Source organism: Pseudorasbora parva, chromosome 20 (assembly GCF_024679245.1).
Source record: "Pseudorasbora parva isolate DD20220531a chromosome 20, ASM2467924v1, whole genome shotgun sequence".
Taxonomy (NCBI): Eukaryota; Metazoa; Chordata; class Actinopteri; order Cypriniformes; family Gobionidae; genus Pseudorasbora; species Pseudorasbora parva.
Window position 1 is genome coordinate 2,606,372 of NC_090191.1, and position 20,236 is coordinate 2,626,607.

The window sequence follows — 20,236 nt, forward strand, 5'->3', positions numbered from 1 at the left end:
GTTTAGAATACATAGATTTCAATACCTCAAAAACTTTTCCTCCAATGCCATTCTTAATGAGCGAAATACAGAAGACTGGATGCTATCAAAAGCTTTGGAGAAATCACAAAATACTTGTTTGTTGAGTCTGTGGCACTATATTATAAAATGATATAGACAAAATATATTGACAAACGTTTACTGGCTTTGATTTAACTCAATAAACTAAATAAGTTAAAAAATAAAAACAAATTAGAAATCTGCCCTTTTATAAATGATTTCTGCACACAAACATTTGTGTTTAGCATTGACTGAATCTCACATATTAGGTGTGGTTCAAACTCTTTCTTTGGTAGTTATTTTTTAGCACATCACTGACCAACACGCATTTAAATATGTATTCAAGAATTAAACTAATGTGTTTTATTGTTTGTATGTGAATGTCTCTACACATCTGTGACTTGAGCATGAGATCGGGACTTTTATTTTGTAGTGGAGATGTGACGTCATAAGGCTGCGCCGCGCTCCTGCATCTGTTGTGATTCTGCTGAAGAAAGGTTTGTGTTTTAAGCTTTTAAAGTGTTTAAATCAATAAAAACTGTTCGGTCAATGTTATAGTTTCAACAAGAATAGTTAAATGAATGTTTGATTATTGAACTTTACATTTTAATGCGTTTTCTAACATTAATGAACTTTATTTTTCATTCACACTAGGGATGTCAATTTTCACAAATTCCCATGATCGATCGTCGTTTAAATTAACGATCGATTAATCGATTAATCGTTAACCATAATACTGAAATATGCGCAATCAGCATTGGTTGACAGTAGGCCTATGTGCAATGCTGCTCAAAACGCCATGTTCTTCACCAAATGAATGAGAAGGATTTTTTTTTATCTAAACAAAGGGGTATGGGATTGTAAAATTAGTCGATGTTATTTATAATTTAATGAAATTACTTATTTAATAACCAAATATAACCTGTAATATAACCCGAACGCCGCCTCAGATGTTATTCAGAATGTGTGGACGCACTTGCAAGAACAACGTGCTCAAACGTCACCTAAACCCAGTTAATTCAAAACGATTTATTAAAATATTGTTTTCATTAATGTTATGTAATGTGACAGTCCCAATCATAGTTATTATTAGTCGTGCGTTGCTGTTTGAACTGTGCGAGCTGAAGCGGATGCGCTGAATTAACACTGGTTACACTGAAGCTCTTTGCTTGCGCGTTATTTAACTCAACAAAAAGCTTCCTATATGAGATTAATCAGATTTATATAAAGTTAACAAAATATTACAAATTATATATCTTCACAAAATGATGCGAATGGATAAGTGAACTTGAATTGAGTTGCTGATATTCATATTCAGAATGGGAGACGCGCTCGTCCTGGAACAAGGCTCTGAACACGGCACCTAAACCCAATGACTTTACAACCATTTATTAAAATAGTGTTCTCATTTCTGTTATAATATAATATATGACTGTCCCAATCATCGTTATTATGCATTGCTCTGTATGAGCTAAAGCCGAAGCACTGAATGAAAACCGCTTGCCATCACTGACTGAAGCCATTTGTTATTGCGTTTTATTTCGCTGAAAGAAACGCGTCCTATATGATTGATCACATATATAACGTCACAAAATAAATGTAATATTACAAATTACTTCAGCACAATCTGATGCGAATGCACAAGTGAACTTGAACTAAGTTACATGTGCGAGTCAGAATGCGTGACTCATGTTTTGCACGCGCTCTTCCTGGATCAACACAATAAAACACACGGCAAATAAACCCAAATAATTAACAATGACAATGTTTTATTACAATAGTATTCTTATTAATGTTGTGTAATATGACAGTCCCAATCATAGTCATTATTAGTGCTGTTGGAGCTTAGCCTAGAAATCTAGACGCACCCTAGCGGCAGCAAATTTAATTTAATTTGACTCTGGAAGACTTGGAGTTAAGCTTTTCTCTGAGAAAAGAACAAAGAACGGCACTGAAGTCATTCTTAAAAAGGGAAGATGTGTTCGGAGTTTAGCCGACCGGATACGGCGAATGTTTAAAGGGGGGGTGAAATGCTGTTTCATGCATACTGATCTTTTTACACTGTTAAAGACTTGGATTCCCATACTAAACATAGACAAAGTTTCAAAAGTTAAGGTGGACGTTTGATGGGAGTATTTCTTTGTCAAAAATACTACTTCCGGTTAGTCATAAGTTTCGGCAAGTTTTTTGCGATCATGCGTCCCCTTTGACGTTAATGGGGGCGGAATTTCCTTGTATGGGCCTTACGGACAATTCTACCGGAAGAGCGTGAGAGAGAGAGAGGGAGAGAGCGAAAGCAACAGGCTACGCCCATCAAAGCGCTGGCTCGTAGGCTGCGCTGCACAGGTGATGTGCACAATTAACAATGTCACCAAAAAAGTGCGTTTTTGGTTGCCAGACCAAGACAGTCCTGCACAGATTCCCCAAAAACCCCGCGTTAAGGCAACAGTGGATGTAATTTGCTTTTCCGGATCAGCAACTGAGTTGCTTATATCTGTTCGCTGCATTTCGGTGCCGACTGTTTCATAAACAAGGCCCAGCTCGACGCCGGATTTTCCCGATCGCCTAATGCTGAAGGATGGAGCAGTCCCAACGATAAAGGTCCCAACGTTAGAACCGCAGGCGGTGAGTGAGACTGCTTCAAATGTCTGTGTTATTGCCTATGCTCATCAAGTAGCCCAAACATGATCACGTATAGTTAATTGAACAATGGAGCATGCGATGTGTAGTGCGTGTACATTTGTTTAGCTGGCCACTATATGTGTAACTTTATGTTTGTGTATTGTAAAAGCACTCCAAACAACAATACACAAAGAGTGGGGAAATATGTTGAACTAAATAAGCACGCTTCTTCATTCAAATGCGCTACTATTCCATGTCTTTCTATGTAAACACTAACTTAGCCTGCCGTGCAAAACCAGTCCGCTTACTAACGTCTACACAAACCACGCTTAAACACACAAACACACGTGCACAACTGCACTTCCCACATGTACACCTTCAAAGACAAAAATACGACGATATAATTCAAGTATAAATATGTAAATAACACAAGCCGCTAAGCATATTATATAGTTAGTGTATAACTTGTACCACATAGAGACGTCCTGCTCTAGTCGTTTTTGCTGCTGCTCCTGTTCAACTGCAGCCTCTGGGTCTGATTCCGGATCATAGATGTATGGCTGTATCTGATTAAAAGCCATATTTTTATTTTGAATAAAGTTTTTTTCCCGCTGTTAGGGATGACACAGCTTTACGACGCACTCGACTCAACACAATAGCAGCAGCGCGCACACGTCATTATTTAGCTCCGCTCACACGATACCCCCCCACCCGCTCGGCTTTTTTCGGAAAGACTCGGAACAGCGCATCTTTCTTATATAATTATAAAAAAAATAAAGACTTTTCGGAGATATGCAGGATGCAATGCTACTCTATAGGTACTCAAGATTGACATGACACTGACTGAAACTGAGTGTTTCACCCCCCCTTTAATCTATCAACAAGCTCTGTTTCACCTTCGTTGCTCTGGTTGGTGTAGCGCTATCCTATCGCGTGCTGAGGGAGTTTGAAAGACAACCGTTTATCCCGCCCCTCGGATTGAGCCCTGTCTATGGTGAGTTTCCAGACCAAACATCTTGATGTGGGTCTGGCTTGTCAGGCTAGTTAGAGCTGCACGCTGAAGCTGATCACCGCCACGCTTTTACTACCGCTCACCTCTAGAGTTAACTATTAACCAAATGCATCCTTATGAGATAAATCAGCTAAAGATAGGCCTGCACAAAATAAACACAATATAGAGTGCCGAAGTCATGACGTCACTTTGTAGGCCAAAATGCGGAAGTGAGTTAGCATTTTAGCACTTCCGGTTCCCTCGCTCCAAAGTCTATGGGTTTTTTGAATGGGTTTTTGCTAAATCGCCTGAAATAAGGTCTGTGGTTAACAAAGCCTCTAAATATTTTCATGTTTTGATCTATGACATAAAACACACTAGTTCTAACCTGTTTGTGATTTTTTTTTAAACTTTGTGTCTTAAAAACGGCGGTTGCTAACAAGTTGCTAAAAGGGACTACATCCTTTGGCCGACTTTAGACGTCATCGTGACAAACGGGAGATCTCACCAGCCCGCGTTCCAGTCACTTTTGAATTCTGTAAGTAAATGTTTAATAAAAATAAAAAACTAGCCCGCGTTTCAGCCTCACGTTCTTAAAAGTTTACCTTTCAGTTAATATACATAAAGTTATATATTTAGTCCTTTCAAATAGTGGTGTTTCCAAATATTGTTGTAAACAGATATATGTGATAGGTAACGTTAAACGATTACCAGTTCTTCATTTCTGTGGAGAGACTGTAGTGTTGTGTTTTGTCCCGAGATGGAACAACAAGTCGTCGAATGAAAGCTGCGCTGTTCTACATGTCCAGATTTATAGTGGTTCTCTCCTCGATATATGATCAATCGTCTAAGGAAAATGACATACGATTGTAAATTGATACGGCTAAGTTATAGCTTACGTCGTTAGTGCTTCTGAGGTGGTACAAACATGTTTTTTCTTCTTCTGGCGAATTAGCAAACATACAGTCAAACATAATACAGTGAAAGATAATCTTTAAAGTCTATTTGGGGCACCATGAGGCATTTGAGGCATAATAGCCTAATCTTAAAGGGGTACTTCAGCGCTGGGAAGATGAATCTGTATTTAAACTGGGTCGTTAATGTAGTAGAAATGTGAAATTATTTTTTAATTTGGTGCTTTCTAGACTGAGAAAAGACAGAAAATGTATTTTTGTCTCATGGGGATGAAAGACTACAATTCCCAGAATGCTTCGCTGCCCGGTGAGGCCATTCCCAAAGCCACCGCTACTGGATTACAGAGACTGAGTTCCTACAATTAAATACTGAACGTGTGTGTTCAATATAACGATCGAGTTGCCGCGTGAGTTTCACAGCAGACTTAGATTAGGAGTCAGATTACATTTAACGTCATAAATGAGCTGATGAGCTCTCGTGATGAGAGCTGAGGTAATCGCGACCACATTCGCGGCATAGAAATTAATTTGAGAAGTTAAAACACTTACATTGCTTAGCATCCGTTTAAATGAATGCCTGTAGCTGAGCTGTGCTGTGAGTGTGATCTCCATTCCCCATGCACGAGTTGAAAACATGCGGAAATAGCTCCCTCTGCTGGCTGTAGTCTTTAGCCTCTGGGGTCATTCCTCTCGTGACGCAAATATCGTCAATTTGCGTCACGAGAGGAATTTTTCCAGAAATAAAATGCATAAATCTCTCGTCTTAGGGGGATATAAGAGGGGGGAGCACGATCATTTGAATATACTCCAGGGTTTCTACTGATACAAAGCCATATGCTAATCGCTGAAGTAACCCTTTAATCACAAAGAAAATAATATTAAGGTTTATATAAACTAACAAAATAATAAACGAATAAATAAAACATTAACAAACGAGAAAACAAATCTCAGAGAGGCACGCATAAACTCAATTAGTTTCTAACATTTTTGGAAAAAACGATTGGGCAATATTTCTCATGAAGAAGTGGATAAGTGTTCATACAGAGCGCAGATCATAATGAGCGAACGTGTTTTTTAAATAAAGTTTGAGGAAGCTTGATGATGACGTAGATCCGCGACTGTGTGCTGTAGTCCGTTTATAGCTTACCGTTAGCATTTTATATCTGACGGCTTTATTTAGGCTTCAAACGGTGTACATGTTGGATTTACTTGTAAAGATTGTCTTGATAGACTAAACGTGTAAGGGTTATAACTCTTTGTTGAACACAGATCTTATTTTTTGCGATTGTCCAAAAGTCTATGGGGAAAATGCATCGGCTTTTGATCGAGGGAACCCATGCGCCGCTAACTTCCGGGTTGGCCTACAAAGTGACGTCATGACTTCGGCACTCTATTACAACTTACATTTGCACAAAACAAAAGGCTGCGAATGCACATGCAGACTTGCAGTCATGATGAAGGTGTAACTCCAGCTGTAAAATGGTTCCAAATAGAATTCGGGCACGCTCGCATCCTTTGTCCTCCGGTTTCCTCACGCACGCGCATGACCCTGCTTAATCGATGATCGATAAGTCTTATCGATCAAATGTCTTATCGACAATTAATCGATCATCGATTAATCGTTGACATCCCTAATTCACACCTGTAACAGAAAAGATATCTTATCAGAATAAGATATCAGAAAAGATGTCTCATTTCTCTCTATATATCATGAATCAATTTATCATAAACATGGAGGGGTATGTGCATACTCGTTTAAAATCAACATTTAAAATCTTAATTATTGCCTAAAGTTAGCCAAATTAAATGTGATAAAGTTAAATGTGTTAATGTAACAAAAACAGCAAACACAAGTAATGAAAACTTCTGTAAAGCAACTGCTAATGTTCTCACTGAAGTGTAATCTATTAAATGTAATCTACAGATGAATAAATGTAGCATAAAATGTCTAAATATGAACCTACTATATAAATTGTGTTCTTTTATTAATTTGTAGTTTTTAGAGAGTTTGTTGTTGTGGAATCAGGTCATTTAAGGCCATTAACTCTCACTCTGACTGACTCTCTTACCAGTGACTGAACTACTGATTTAGTTTGGATGTGTTTTTTATTTCTGTGATTATTCTTATCTCAAAGATGGCGTTTATTAAAGAGGAGAGTGAAGACGTGAAGATTGAAGAAACATTGAGAGTCAAACATGAAGAAACTGAGGACGATACAAAGATGGCGTTTATTAAAGAGGAGAGTGAAGACGTGAAGATTGAAGAAACATTGAGAGTCAAACATGAAGAAACTGAGGAACAAACAGGTTGGTTTCATTCTCAAAGCTCAACTCAGTCATTTTCAATTTCAAATTAGCTTTATTAGCCTGGCTGTGCATCACAATGTTGCCAAATATATATATGTATAATCTGGAAAGAAAATCCTGAAATCACAATGTATGATTTTTTTCCTATTTATTTGTATGATACAGCTGCAAATAAGCATTTGACCACCTGAGAAATCAATGTTAATATTTGGTACAGTAGCCTTAGTTTGCAATTACAGAGGTCAAACATTTCCTGTAGTTTTTCACCAGGTTTGCACACACTGCAGGAGAGATTCATATTTGATATTTTTACCTTTTATAAAGGACATTCCTCCCTAATCTTAATAAATATAGGCTATGCTTCAGTTTTCCCTTTATATTCTTACATTTGATCAATTCAATTTTTACTGCAGTTTGTTTCTTTGTGTACGCTGGGCTGATCTGTTTCTATTTCTCCTCAAGGCTGCGCGAGCCTCAACTGCACAACCGTCAGTTCATTAGTCTTACTATCTGGAGAAGCCTTAATCGAGCCTTAAAACTGATCAGAAAATGTAACGAAACGTTGTAGAAATGTAGTGGAGTAGAAAGTATAATAATTGCTCCAAAATGTAACGAAGTAAAAGGTATCCACTATTTATTCTACTTAAAGCTGCTGTCCGTAACTTTTTTTTTGTGTTCACGATTTACAAAAATTATATATTGCGATTGTACAGCATGAATTTTCCAAACCGTGTTTTTGTCTTACCCTAAATGTATACTTATAATAAGTGTTTATATTGGGACTATTTCAGGCCAGACTGGTAGGTACCGCTGCGGAGGAGCACAGTGATCCGCCATAGACATAAACAGACAGAAGTAGCTCCGACTGCAATGTTCTTCCTCAAGATGCAGTTCTGTTTATTAACCACTAGAGTGCAAAAAGTTACGGATTGCAGCTTTAACTAAAGTACAGTTATGTGAAAAATATACTTAAGTAAAGTAACAAAGTATTTGTACTTTGTTGCATTCCACCACTATATATATATATATATATATATATATATATATATATATATATATATATATATATATATATAGTTTTTTTTTTTATATACAGATCTTGTCACATGTAGCATAGTAGCAATAAGTCAATCAAATCCATCTAAAGAAGTGATTAAATGAAGCAGGTCTCTCTAGAGTTAACTGTCTCTAATATTGTGAATGGCTAACACATATTGTGCCCTGAGTGCGGCTTTGCTCGCATCTTCTCCAAGCATGAATAACATTTTCTCAGTATCAGTGAATGATGGAGTCAGTGTTTCAAATCTGCCAGAAATGTTTCTCTTAGATTGTGATATTTAGTACAGATGAGTAGAGAGTGTTTGCTGTAGATCACAGTGTCTGCAGATCTTCTGCTCTCTCTCTGTCCATGTTTGTCTAGGTCTTCCTCTCTCTATATCTAGATTCTAGATCATGGTCACTCAATCTGTATTTGGACAGGATTAGTCTTTCTTTCAATTGTTTAATAACTAGATAATTGACAGGTATTTTGAGGTCAAATGTGTTTTTAGTGATTCATCATGACTGTCTATTCGGTTTTGTCAATTTCTTTGATAATGGTTTTGGGGTTGTAGCTGTGGTCAATCGGGAGTTGAGTTTGATGGACTAGTTGAAGAGCTAGAGGAGTCAGAGGATGAGACTCTGCTGAGGTTTCATTAGTGAGGAGTGTTAGGGGTTACAGTTTTGACCCATAGAACAGATATGCGAAATGAAGACCAGGAGTCAGGATGTTCAATCATCGGAGATAATTTTACTGAAGAATAGTTTGCAGTTTCATCGGTAGAGTCAGCTTTAGAGTCTCTCAGGGCGGTGTCAGGCCAGACTCTACTCTACACAAAATTTCCACACCAGTTATACCAATTTCAAGGGCATGATTTACATAATTACAAACACGTGGAATATTACTGATTGGCATAAAGTCTAAACAATGTGTCACACGAGAATAGATAGGAGATGTTGTTGTTGTTGCTCAGGATGTATACATCAGACAATCCCAAGATTGGGGTAGTGTTGACTTCAGGAGAGTCCTAGAAAGACGCCAAGAGGTCTAGGGTGTGAGAAAAGCGGTCCAATCCATTCCATAGACCTGCACAGAACATGTAACACACACACACAAGTCTCGCACATCTCTCCTCCAAGGTTAGTGCGTCCTGTGAGCTTATCAATAGGACAAGATATTAACACCACATGACAAACAATCTCCAGAAAGAAAAATATGACTAATGTCATTTACCTCATTCTATAAAGAAATATAAAGACAAAAATGTACTTCTATCAAAGGGGAAAAAAATCACACTATATAAATGGGAAGAAATCACAATTGGGAGACTCAAATCCCTCCCACCCCTTCCTGTCCTGGGGTTACTAACAACAGGCAGGATTCACCTCTTGGAAGATCTAACTTTCTCTCCAAGGCTCTGTTGGTCAGGTCCCAGAGATAGAGGTCAGGCTATCTATGTCAGGACCCAGAGATAGAGGTCAGGCTATCTATGTCAGGACCCAGAGATAGAGGTCAGGCTATCTATGTCAGGGCATATAGATAGGGGTCAGACTGTCTTTGTCAGACCGTCTCTGGAAAGCAAATTAGACACCATACAGCAGACACAGAGTCGAAATCATATTAAATAATAGTTAAATGTATTAATGATCACATAAAATTGATTTGTCAATAATTCATTATTTTGAAAGGATAATAACTGATTATTTAATTCATGAGGTTATTAAAAATCATTCAAAAGGATAAGATGCATATGATGAAGATGCATATGATGAAGAGGCAAGGGTGTCGGCCCACTCCCCCCTTCAGGAGGGATTTATATCAGACTGAATCAGAATCAAACTGATGTAGTTGATGCCAGAACTTGAATACATCTCTTCTGGATCTCAATGTTCAGCAGGTACAGGCCTAATTCAGCCCTGCAGGCGGCGTTGGACGTGTTTCTGTTTCCAATTGTAGATTCTCTTCTGAAGTTTTATCCAAGTTTTTAAAAATCATATATATATATATATATATATATATATATATATATATATATATATATATATATATATATATATATATATATATATATACATATATATGATGTACCACCATCTGGGGACACTAGAGTGCTCCAGCACTGATGCTGGCTCATTAATGTAGATGTTGAATAGAATCGGACTCAGACTGCAGCCCTGCCTAACTCCACATCCCTGCCAGAATTTTTGCTTGAGCCATTGTCTAGCTCTGGTGTTGTGATGGAGGTCCTGTGGTCGGTCTGGACTCTGCTGGAGAACGGAGGGTTCTTGCCGTTGTGTAGCTCTGGTGTGCTGATGGAGGTCCTGTGGTCAGTCTGGACTCTGCTGGAGGACGGAGGGTTCTTGCCGTTGTGTAGCTCTGGTGTTGTGATGGAGGTCCTGTGGTCAGTCTGGACTCTGCTGGAGGACGGAGGGTTCTTGCCGTTGTGTAGCTCTGGTGTTGTGATGGAGGTCCTGTGGCCGGTCTGGACTCTGCTGAAGGACAGAGGGTTCTTGCCGTTGTGTAGCTCTGGTGTTGTGATGGAAGTCCTGTAGCCAGTCTGGACTCTGCTGGAGGACGGAGGGTTCTTGCCATTGTGTAGCTCTGGTGTTGTGATGGAGGTCCTGTGGCCAGTCTGGACTCTGCTGGAGAACGGAGGGTTCTTGCCGTTGTGTAGCTCTGGTGTTGTGATGGAGGTCCTGTGGTCAGTCTGGACTCTGATAGAGAACAGAGGGTTCTTGCCATTGTGTAGCTCTGGTGTTGTGATGGAAGTCCTGTAGCCAGTCTGGATTCTGCTGGAGGACGGAGGGTTCTTGCCATTGTGTAGCTCTGGTGTTGTGATGGAGGTCCTGTGGCCAGTCTGGACTCTGCTGGAGAACGGAGGGTTCTTGCCGTTGTGTAGATCTGGTGTTGTGATGGAGGTCCTGTGCTCAGTCTGGACTCTGAAAGAGAACAGAGGGTTCTTGCCATTGTGTAGCTCTGGTGTTGTGATGGAGGTCCTTTGGCCAGTCTAGACTCTGCTGGAGAATGGATGGTTCTTGCCGTTGTGTAGATCTGGTGTTGTGATGGAGGTCCTGTGGCCAGTCTGGACTCTGCTGGAGAACGGAGGGTTCTTGCCGTTGTGTAGCTCTGGTGTTGTGATGGAGGTCCTGTGGTCAGTCTGGACTCTGATAGAGAACAGAGGGTTCTTGCCATTGTGTAGCTCTGGTGTTGTGATGGAAGTCCTGTAGCCAGTCTGGACTCTTCTGGAGGACGGAGGGTTCTTGCCATTGTGTAGCTCTGGTGTTGTGATGGAGGTCCTGTGGTCAGTCTGGACTCTGCTGGAGGACAGAGGCATCTTGCCATTGTGTAGCTCTGGTGTTGTGATGGAGGTCCTGTGAAACAGGATAACGGGCAGATACGACTGCAGGCACAATTTATTCAGAAAGTACAAATATTCCAAGTGTTCGGAGGCCAAACGATTGATCCCCAAGAAACAGAAAAGTATTCTTGCAGATCTCATTGCCTTTAATGAAATAAGTCGTTCGGGCTGTCCGGTCCTACATTCTGTTTGTCTTCTATATTATCTACTTGTAGTTAGACCTTCCTATACCTACCTATTGTTATTATTTTAATTGTAATCATTAGCATCGTATCACTTGCTAAAACCCCCATTAGGGCTTTTAGATGGTAATGTTAGCATCTGCTATCCTTTATTATTAATATGTAGTCCAGTTGTATCCATTGCGTCTGTCATTACTATGCATTATGCAACCATGTAGCTTTACAAAGGGAGCTTTACAGGGGGTATGGCTTATCTGAATGAGATGTAAATGAGGCATATTGTCACTCCCAGCAGGTGAAAACAGGTGAGATCTGCAAAATTTTAGAGACCGTGTGTCCAGTTTAATCTTTGTTAAATGCCTACATTCAAATGGCCACAACTTCTCTAAATATTATCAGATTTCCATGTGTTACATGTCATTGGAAAGCTTGGAGATTACACTTTCAGAATCGTTAAATAAGTTAAAATGCCCCAGAACTGACTTGTGTCCCTACTGTCCGTGACTGACAAGCTGTCAAAATTAACGTGTTAACGAAAATTCATTTTAACGGCAAACTCATTTTAAAATTGAGACCCCTGCAATATTTTCTTAAATCAGCATTTCTACAAGTATGGAAGCCATTCCATTCCAATGTCTGTTGAATTCCAACACAGGTACACCTCATTCTACTGATCACTTGAACCAAAACTTATTTAAAGGGGGGGTGAAATGCTGTTCCATGCATACTGATCTTTTTACACTGTTAAAGACATGGAATCCCATACTAAACATAGACAAAGTTTCAAAAGTTAAGGTGGACGTTTGATGGGAGTATTTCTTTGTCAAAAATACTACTTCCGGTTAGTCATAAGTTTCGGCAAGTTTTTTGAGATCATGCGTCCCCTTTGACGTTAATGGGGGCGGAATTTCCTTTTATGGGCCTTACGGACAATTCTACCAGAAGCGCGTGAGAGAGAGAGAGCGAAAGTAACAGGCTACGCCCATCAAAGCGCTGGCTTGTAGGATGCTGTACAGGTGATGTGCACATAACAATGTCACCAAAAAAGTGCGTTTTTGGTTGCCAGACCAAGACAGTCCTGCACAGATTCCCCAAAAACCCAGCGTTAAGGCAACAGTGGATGTAATTTGCTTTTCCGGATCAGCAACTGAGTTGCGCGAATGTTTATATCTGTTCGCTGCATTTCGGTGCCGACTGTTTCATAAACAAGGCCCAGCTCGACGCCGGATTTTCCCGATCGCCTAATGCTGAAGGATGGAGCAGTCCCAACGATAAAGGTCCCAACGTTAGTACCGCAGGCTGTGAGTAAGACTGCTTCAAATGTCTGTGTTTTTGCCTATGCTCATCAAGTAGCCCAAACATGATCACGTATAGTTAATTGATCAATGGAGCATGCGATGTGTAGTGCGTGTACATTTGTTTAGCTGGCCACTATATGTGTAACTTTATGTTTGTGTATTGTAAAAGCACTCCAAACAACAATACACAAAAAGGGGGGAAATATGTTGAACTAAATAAGCACGCTTCTTCATTCAAATGCGCTACTATTCCGTGTCTTTCTTTGTGAACACTAGCCTGCTGTGCAAAACCAGTCCGCTTAGGCGCTTACTGTCTACACAAACCACGCGTAAACACACAAACACACGTGCACAACTGCACTTCCCACATGTACACCTTCAAAGACAAAATACGACGATATAATTCAAGTATAAATATGTAAATAACACAAGCCGCTAAGCATATTATATAGTTAGTGTATAACTTGTACCACATAGAGACGTCCTGCTCTAGTCGTTTTTGCTGCTGCTCCTGTTCAACTGCAGCCTCTGGGTCTGATTCCGGATCATAGATGTATGACTGTATCTGATTAAAAGCCATATTTTTATTTTGAATAAAGTTTTTTTCCCGCTGTAAGGGATGACACAGCTTTACGACGCACTCGACTCAACACAATAGCAGCAGCGAGCACACGTCATTATTTAGCTCCGCTCACACGACACGCCCCCACCCGCTCGGCTTTTTTCGGAAAGACTCGGAACAGCGCATCTTTCTTATATAATTATAAAAAAAATAAAGACTTTTCGGAGATATGCAGGATGCAGTGCTACTCTATAGGTACTCAAGATTGACATGACACTGACTGAAACTGACTGACACTGACTGAGTGTTTCACCCCCCCTTTAATAAGGAAAAGTATTAAAAAAAACAATTCTGTGGTCGTCACTATCCTCTTGCAGTAGGACCAGCTGGCCAAAAAAGTTGAAAAGGAAAGTTTTGAGTGAGGAAAAGAAGGGTTAAATTCTGGCTTTATTGGCAGAGGGATACAGTGAGCATAGAGTTGATTCCATCCTTAACTTCAAAGAAGGTGGTTCATAAGAACAAGGTCAAGTCAAGGAGCAGACATTTGGGACAACAAAGCTACAGACCGGCAGAGGGTGAAAACGACTCTCCACTGACCGGCATGACCGGCAACTCATTCGAATATCACTCAACAACCGTAGGATGACCTTAGGTGGCCTACAAAAAAAATGGCAAAAGGCAGCTGGGGTGAATTGCACTGCAAGGATGGTTCGAAACCGGCTCCATGGCTGAGGCTAGAAAAAAGCCCTTCATCAATGAAAAGCAAAGTAGAGCTAGGCTGAGGTTTGCAAGATACCATAAGGATTGGACTGTAGAGGTCTGGAGTAAGGTTATCTTCTCTGATAAGTCAAATTTACATCTTTGTCCAACACCTGGTCGTCTAATGGTTAGACGGAGGCCTACAAGCCACAGTTTCTCGTACCTACTTTAAAATTTGGTGGAGGATCGGTGATGATCTGGGGATGCTTCAGCAAGGCTGGAATCGGGCAGATTTGTTTTTGTGAAGGGTGCATGAATCAAACCGCGTACAAAGTTGTCCTGGAAGAAAACTTGCTGCTCTAACAGTGTTCCCCAACTCAGAGGACTGGTTTTTCCAGCAGGACAATGCTCCATGCCACACAGACGGGTCAATCAAGGTGCGTATGGAGGACCACCAGATCAAGACCTTGACCCTGATCAATCTCCAGACCTAAACCCCATTGAAAACCTCCGGAATGTGATCAAGAGGAAGCTGGATGGTCACAAACCATCAAACTAAATCTGAGCTGCGTGAATTTTTATACCAGGAGTGGCATAAAGTCACCCAACATCAATGTGAAAGACTGGTGGAGAGCATGCCAAGATGCATGAAAGCTGTGATTCAAAATCAGGGTTATTCCACCAAATATTGATTTCTGAACTCTTCCTAAGTTAAAACATTAGTATTGTGTTGTTTAAAAATGAATTTTAACTTATTTTCTTTCCATTATTCAAGGTCTGAAAATACTGCATCTTTTTTGTTATTTTGACCAGTTGTTGCTTTTGGTAAAACCAGAGAAACTGATTGTTGTCTCCTTTTTCTCCGCCTTAAAAGAGAAATGTTTTGCTGTCCTTTAAATATGTGTGGAACAGAGCAGACAGCAAAAAAATTGTGCAATCATTTTGTCTGCGTCCATTGCATATCGCGCTGTTTTACTTCCTTTCACCGGTTAAGAAAATCTTGGGCTGTTTTGCCAGTGTACAGTGTAAATGGATATATCGGACACGGGTCGCTTTTGAAAAGATGATGTAAGCGGGTCGTCAAAAATATAGATATAGTCACCAGATCGGAATTGTGCATCAAGACCTGCAGTGTAAATGCAGCCTAACATGAAGCGGGCAAAGAAAAATACAGCGTGGGAGCACTTTAAAATTGAGAGTGACGGGGCAAAATGCAAGTATTGCAATGCAATGCTTACCGCATTTTTCAGGCTATAAGTCGCTCCGGAGAATAAGTCGCGTCAGTCAAAAAATGCGTCATGAAGGGGAAAATAACAAGTCGCACTGGACTATAAGTCGCATTAGGGCAGAAGCAGAGCGGGAGCCGCGCGCGCCGTACATAACGAATCAGAAGAAAGAAAGTTTGAAGTGAGAAACTTGTGAGGGACTAGCGAAAAGCAGAGGTTACTTAAACAGTAATGAAGAAAACAAAAAAAAGCTAATCGCGGACTGAAAGCAAGATGGCCAGAGCTGAAGGAACGAGTCCACAGATGCTTGAACTCTCTGCCGGGAGAGTCAAACGCTGTGTGAATCATTCTCGGCTGCATATTTTACTACATGCCCTAATCATGCAGGCGCCCTTGCGGCCACTTGCATTGCTCGTGAACTGGAGCGCATCTCATCCTAATTTAACGAAACTCATGAAATATATCTTAAGAAGGCTTGAAATGTCTTTTAACAATTTAAAACGAAAAGAAAAAGGCTACTCTCTGATTATGTAATCCATGATGTGCATTTCTCTCTATAGGCGCGTTCACTTTACGGAAATGGCGGTCGTCAAATTATTAAACTAAAAATAATAACCCTGACGCACACTATGGTTAACCAAGTATTAACCGCTAAGGGCTTCGGTTAACGGTTAATGAAAAACATGAAAACGTGCAGCCCAAAAAAATGGGAATGGAAAATGGCACCTGGAAATGGTATAGCCCAAAAAGGGGCGGAGTTTGGCATATATAAACCCAGACCAAACCTAAAGACAGGACTTGTTTTACCAAGTCGATGTGTGCTACTGTGATGCCTCAGCAAAACCAAGTAGTTTGTATACTGTGGATACCTGGTTGGCTTGTATATAGACCTATATTCTTTTGAGTATTTTTCTTATTTTATTTATTTATTTTGGATTGACAATTTTTTTGGACACTTGTTCATATTCTTCACTGTGGACGAACCTCTCTGACACTGTAAATAAATAGCACCTTGCACAAAAGTGCTTTTGCGAGTGCGCCATCATCTTTACATTCCTTTGTGGACCATATCATTAATATCCAAACCACTTCAATAACGACTGTGGCAGTGTCCTAACCACATAGAATCCAAACATGATGAGTTTGGAAATTATCCTAAAGAACGGAAATGGTTATATTGAGAAAAGATTCTGTGATTAAATATAACCCCTCTTTCTGTAGCTTAGTTGGTATAGGATCTAGCAAACATGTTTTTGGTTTTGATGCTTTAAAGGGGTGGTAAAACACATTCTTTAGAAGGCCTGATTGTGTTTGAGGAGGAAAGGCTGTAGTTCCCTACCGGATGTTTGCTGTAGTCCATTAAATGTATTTCTTTAAAAGCAAATATCTCCCTTTGCTTTAAATTTTGAACGTTGTAACTTTGCAGATGCTGTTTATCCTCAAACAGCAACATTACACACTAGCTAAAGTTAGAAAAGTGAAATTGTGTTTTACCACCCCTTTAAATGTTTTAATATCTTGATGTCTGTTGTTTTGTGCCATTAAACTGGGCTTTTTGTCTCTTTTAGATCTGATGGCTCTGAAAGTGGAGAGTCAAGAACTAAATGAAATGGAAGAGAAAGATATGAATGGGCAACATCTTCACACTGGAGAGGCTTACACCTGCCAAGAGTGTGGGAAGAATTTCACTTATAAAGGGAGTCTTAAAGTCCACATGAGAATTCACACTGGAGAGGCTTACACCTGCCAAGAGTGTGGGAAGAATTTCACTTATAAAGGGAGTCTCAGAGTCCACATGAGAATTCACACTGGAGAGAAGCATTTCACCTGCCCACAGTGTGGAAAGAGTTTCACTCAAACAGGGAATCTTAAAGTCCACATGAGAATTCACACTGGAGAGAAGCATTTCACCTGCCCACAGTGTGGAAAGAGTTTCACTGAAAAAGGGAGTCTCAGACTCCACATGAGAATTCACACTGGAGAGAAGCCTTTCACCTGCCAACAGTGTGGGAAGAGTTTCACTCACAAAGGAAACCTTGAGGGACACATGAGAGTTCACACTGGAGAGAAGCCTTACACCTGCCAACAGTGTGGAAATAGTTTCACTGAAAAAGGGAGTCTCAGAGTCCACATGAGGATTCACACTGGTGAGAAGCCTTACACCTGCCAACAGTGTGGGAAGAGTTTCAATCACAAAGGAAACCTTGAGGAACACATGAGAGTTCACACTGGAAAGAAACCTTTCACCTGCCAAGAGTGTGGGAAGAATTTCACTTATAAAGTGAGTCTTAAATCGCACATGAGAATTCACACTGGAGAGAAGCCTTCTTCTGAATGAGTACATCATCTTCTGATCAAAACACTCATGAGGAAGATGGAGTAAAACAAGCGATCACATGTAAGCAGATGCATATGCAAAATAACGTGATCATCAACAGTAAACATCATATAAATCAAAACAGCCCATAATGTTACTGAATGAAATGTGGACCCAGGACAAGCTTTGGGACTGTGAAGAATTAGGGGTGTTGATGGACTCCATCTTAGGGGTGCACTGATCCGACATTTTCAGAGACAGATCTCATTTATAACGAGTGAAAAGCTGACAATATATGGCGGAAGATTCAGTTTCAAAGCTAAATGAAAAAGCGCCCATTTAAGCGAGCTTGTCATTGTACTGTTCTGTTGTGTTTTTCATTAAGAATTGTATTGATATTAATATTTAACACACCATTAAAGCAATTTTGGTGGGGAAAGAGTTTATATGTATGGAGACAGAAAAGACTCATTAATAATTCACGCAGAAAACAATTTGACATGTATGAAACCAAATTCACGTGCTCAAAAAACTATTCACGTGTGCAAAATAAATACATTTCACAAGTGCAAAACTGAATGTGAATGTGCAAATCGTCATTCGCGTGTGATTTCCTCCCACCCGGATCGGTCATATTCTTTAGCCAATCAGATTTAGGCTTATCAATCGGCCAATCATAGGCCCACCTGATGTTAGGTCATCAGCTTTCGACCACAGTTCATCATGGCTAAGCAGAGTACGTGCAATTTGATCTGTTCATTTCTGTTGAAATAAATCAACTTTTTGATGATATTCTAATTATATGAGCAGCACCTGTTTAATGTGTACCATGTGCTTTTTCTCTCAAGCGCTGATTCAGAGTAGATGAAGCAGTTCTTATATCACCAAGAGCCCCCTCTTCTAAAAACCATAACTTTGTTTTACTCAGATTCACCGTCATGCCATAAAGGTTACAGAATATTTCCAGCTGTTCAATTTCTTTCTGCAACCCTCCTGATATATTAGTGATATCTTCAGCGTACAGCAGGGTCTGCACTTCTGTGATTCTCTCGATCTGAATACTTTTACAATTTTCCTTGAACATGTTATATATTCATTTAGGAAAATAATAAACAAAAGTGAACTCATGCAGCCCTGTCGTACACCAGTGCTTCAGCCAAAATATCCTGTTAAACCATCAGTTCCTTTCACACATGATTTAAGTTTAGAATACATATATTTCAATACCTCAAAAACTTTTCCTCCAATGCCATTCTTAATGAGTGAAATACAGAAGACTGGATGCTATCAAAAGCTTTGGAGCAATCACAAAATATTTGTTTGTTGAGTCTGTGGCACTATATTATAAAATGATACAGACAAAATACAGTCCCTGACAAAAGTCTTGTCGCTTATCTATTTTCTAGAAAAACCTGATATTAACCTGACTTTTAATTAATTCATTGGTGTTAGAAATAGCTCATATGAAAAGCTAAAACCCTCCCAAATGATGTTTAATGCACTGAAATAAATAATATTCACAGAAAAAATATTTATCATTTAATCAAGACAGAAAGGCCAAATTTCTCGTTCCCCTTTACCAATCTTCCATTCAGATAACCTTATCCAAACAATAAAATAAATACATACTACCTTATTTGTTGTTTTGCCAGGGGTGTCACCAAGGAATTATTGCCCGTGCATCCTCCACCAAAAACTGTTAGGTGTTGAAAGTTTTGACCCATAGACCAGATATGCGAAATGAAGATCAGGGGTCAGGATGTTCAATTATCTGAGAATTTTACTGAAGAATAGTTTGCAGTTTCATCGGTAGAGTCAGCTTCAGAGTCTCTCAGGGCGGTGTCAGGCCAGACTCTACTCTACCTTACACAAAATTACCACACCAGTTATACCAATTTCAAGGACATGATTTACATCATTACAAACACGTGGAATATTACTGATTGGCATAAAGTCTAAACAATGTGTCACGCGAGAATAGATAGGAGATGTTGTTGTTGTTGATCAGGATGTATACATCAGACAATCCCAAGATTGGGGTAGTGTTGACTTCAGGGGAGTCCTAGAAAGACGCCAAGAGGTCTAGGGTGTGAGAAAAGCGGTCCAATCCAGTCCATAGACCTGCACAGAACATGTAACACACACACACAAGTCTCGCACATCTCTTCTCCAAGGTTAGTGCAGCAGTGAGCTTATCAACAAAACAAGATATCAACACCACATGACAAATGGATCTCCAGAAAGAAAAGTATGACTAATGTCATCTACCTCATTCTATAAAGAAATATAAAGACAAAAATGTACATCTATCAATGGGAAAAATCACACTATATAAATGGGAAGAAATCACAATTGGGAGACTCAAATCCTCCCACCCCTTCCTGTCCTGGGGTTACTAACAACAGGCGGGATTCACCTCTTGAAAGGATAATAACTGATTATTTAATTCATGAGGTTATTAAAAATCATTCAAAAGGATAAGATGCATATGATGAAGATGCATATGATGAAGAGGCAAGGGTGTCGGCCCACTCCCCCCTTCAAAGTCAATTAAAAGCACTGCTAAAAAGGTGGGTTTTAAGACCACGCTTAAAAGCATCTATAGTCTGTGGAGTCCGCAGGTGGTCAGGGAGAGCATTCCACAGACTGGGGGCTGCAGAGCAGAAGCCCCTACTCCCAATA

General features: G+C 39.8%; 1 protein-coding gene and 1 pseudogene across 1 annotated transcript in view; both read left to right on the top strand.

Annotated features, from left to right (window-relative positions):
- Positions 1 to 20,236, top strand: part of LOC137049965 (zinc finger protein 91-like) — a 284,608-nt gene that overhangs the window by 237,734 nt on the left and 26,638 nt on the right. The gene's annotated exons all lie outside the window — the stretch shown is intronic.
- Positions 1 to 20,236, top strand: part of LOC137049968 (zinc finger protein 850-like) — a 58,534-nt pseudogene that overhangs the window by 14,869 nt on the left and 23,429 nt on the right.